Here is a 2,500-nt window from a genome sequence, read left to right as displayed (position 1 = left end):
CACACACACACACACACACACACACACACACACACACACACCAGCTAAAAACACGTGTGGGGAATTGTTTTGATATTGACGGCCAGACGACACGGATAGAGTTCTTGGCTGGTTCAAGAATGAAACGGTAGATAGAATTCTATATGCAATTGACGTCATTCGTGTGTTAGTTTATTCTTTATTGACCGCCATAATATTATTGACAGCCATTAATTCTAAATGAAATTTTCTAATATCACCTGGAATGTTTTAAGATAATATTATAGTAGAAATGATATTGACGCCACTCGACTCTTTGTTATTGTTTTTAGTTAGATAGTTGTGTGGTTCATTTTCACCAAAATTCTATCAATCTGACTATAGATGGAGCGAAATTGACGTCTCTCATCTCTTTGTTCTTATTTGTAGAAAGCCATTTTTGGTGATTAGTTCTCACTAAATCTATATCAATTATACAAGATTACTGATACTTTTCCCGTGTTGGTATCTATATCCGGCTGGCTGCTGTTTTAAGTACTTTACTTAAACGCATAGCATCAATAAACGTTGACAATTTAATAAGTGATTACGAATCACCCTATTGGCGGTCTATAAATACAATTACAAAGATCTGAATGACGTCATCATCATTATTTCTCGAGGAGGACTAGTTAGTTCTACGGACATATCTGTGACAACAGCTGAAATATTCTATTAATAGACTACTACACAGTTTACACGTGCGTTTGTGAGTTTCCGTTTTTGCTCCAAGTGCTGGTGATAGGTTTTGTAGACCGTATATGTGACCCCTCGCCTCAAAACGGTGTTAAGTCGGGATGATTGAGATGTTGAAAATTAAATTTGTGGCCAGAATTCTCAGACTTAAGTTGAGTTTATAAACTTTATAGAGGAGAATGAATATCATATTTCACGTTGCTAAACGCCAGTCATTCATTTTTTTGATCAGTTCAGCTTTAATTGGACTTTTTAGCATCTGGTTCATCCCGACATAATACCGTTTTGAGACGTTGGGTCACATATGGACTGTCTATATTACTTTTTAACGTCCTCGAGCTATTGGTCAATACATTCGACGTTCACTTATTTGCAGGTCTGATAACCCAATTCCTGATGGACTCATTGTTGAAATGGAAATCTCAAAAAAAAAAAAAAAATTAAAAATTTAACCCTCTCCTTACCACCCATAGGAAAATCGTCACATTCGTTACGATGTAACCGACAATTTTCTCATTCTGATTTCTCTTATACATCACGAAATATAAAGAAATGATTTGATTACAGCTATAAATACTAAACACTGTGTTGTAGAATTCACTTGGTACTTTTTGTTTGAGTAAAAGAAGTCTATTCTTGGGTTGAGTGGGAGTGAATTTTCGGGTAGATTCTAAAAATAGCTGGTAAGGAGAGAGTTAAGCAAAATATTGTCCATTACAACAATGTTAACCTAAGCCCATAATTCGGCTCGGATGTCAGACCTGCATATATAGGCACGTCGGTCACATTGCAAAATATATCTACTCAAAATTACCACCATTTACAAAAAGTGTTTTTCCTACTATGGATAGGTCGAAGATGACGTCACTCAAGCCTTTGTTGTGTTATTTTGCCATCCGCGTTTGTGAGTTGTTCTCACTGAACTGTATTAACCAGACTATAAAAGTTCATGGTTACACAGAGTTTTGTGTGTTGGTCCGTTATACTTCCGGATGGCAATGTTATGAGCTTCTTAGCCAAACGCATACTATCTATAGCCAACATCAAAGTAGGTCATTTTGTTCAGCTTGACCCAAGGGTGTGTTTACAACTTTCATGAATGTTTACATTTCACTAAGAAATATGCAATCGCTGGACAACCACAAACCATTATATTCAATATGACCCTTGTTTATATACTAGATAACTAATACTCAATATTATAAATTAACTGTCTATATAATAAAGTTCAACAGTTGTGACGTCACTTCCCTCGTAATGACGCATAGTAACTTAGTAACCGGTTCTAAACTATCGGAACACTGGCGGATGCCCTTATGTAATATTTCTCCTACGAGCATAAAAGTGTATCCAGAGGAGAAAAACAGTTACATTCTGATCAGGCTGCCTCTATTCTCCCCCCCCCCCCCCCTCCCCCGGCCGATTGGATTACCGAAAAAAACGTCGCCGGCTTTTTGCGATTTGGATTTGATTAATTTTTTTTTTAAATTGTGCAACTTGTGACAAGAAACTTAACAAATTACTGCATTTCAACCTTTGGATTAAACATACAACAATTGTGGACTACTATTATGAAGACTAGCATCCGGGGGGTGAGAATAGTCACTTCGTTCTGATCACATGACATGTGAAAAAGTTCTAGCCAGCATGAAGAATAAAAAGTACCGATTTTCTTTGTTAAGAACCAAGCTGCTCGTTGCTGGGCGGAAGTGACGTCAGACTATTGAATTCTATTGATAAATAAATTGTATCTATAACAAAAAGTTACACAGAACATTTAAATTGG

At 36.5% G+C, this 2,500-nt stretch overlaps 1 protein-coding gene across 1 annotated transcript in view; it reads left to right on the top strand.

Moving 5' to 3' along the window:
- Nucleotides 1–80: 80 nt before the first annotated feature.
- The window catches only part of LOC144958947 (uncharacterized), a 125,326-nt gene continuing 122,906 nt past the window's right edge, over nt 81–2,500 (top strand). Inside the window, exon 1 of the mRNA XM_078891244.1 lies at nt 81–323. The gene's annotated coding sequence lies outside the window, so the exon portion shown is untranslated. The remainder of the gene's footprint in view (nt 324–2,500) is intronic.

This window comes from Berghia stephanieae, chromosome 13 (assembly GCF_034508935.2).
Source record: "Berghia stephanieae isolate SIO BIC M18660-M18661 chromosome 13, UCSD_Bste_1.3, whole genome shotgun sequence".
Classification (NCBI taxonomy): Eukaryota; Metazoa; Mollusca; class Gastropoda; order Nudibranchia; family Aeolidiidae; genus Berghia; species Berghia stephanieae.
The sequence above is the reverse complement of the archived record's forward strand: the minus strand, read 5'-3'. Positions and strand labels throughout refer to the sequence as shown.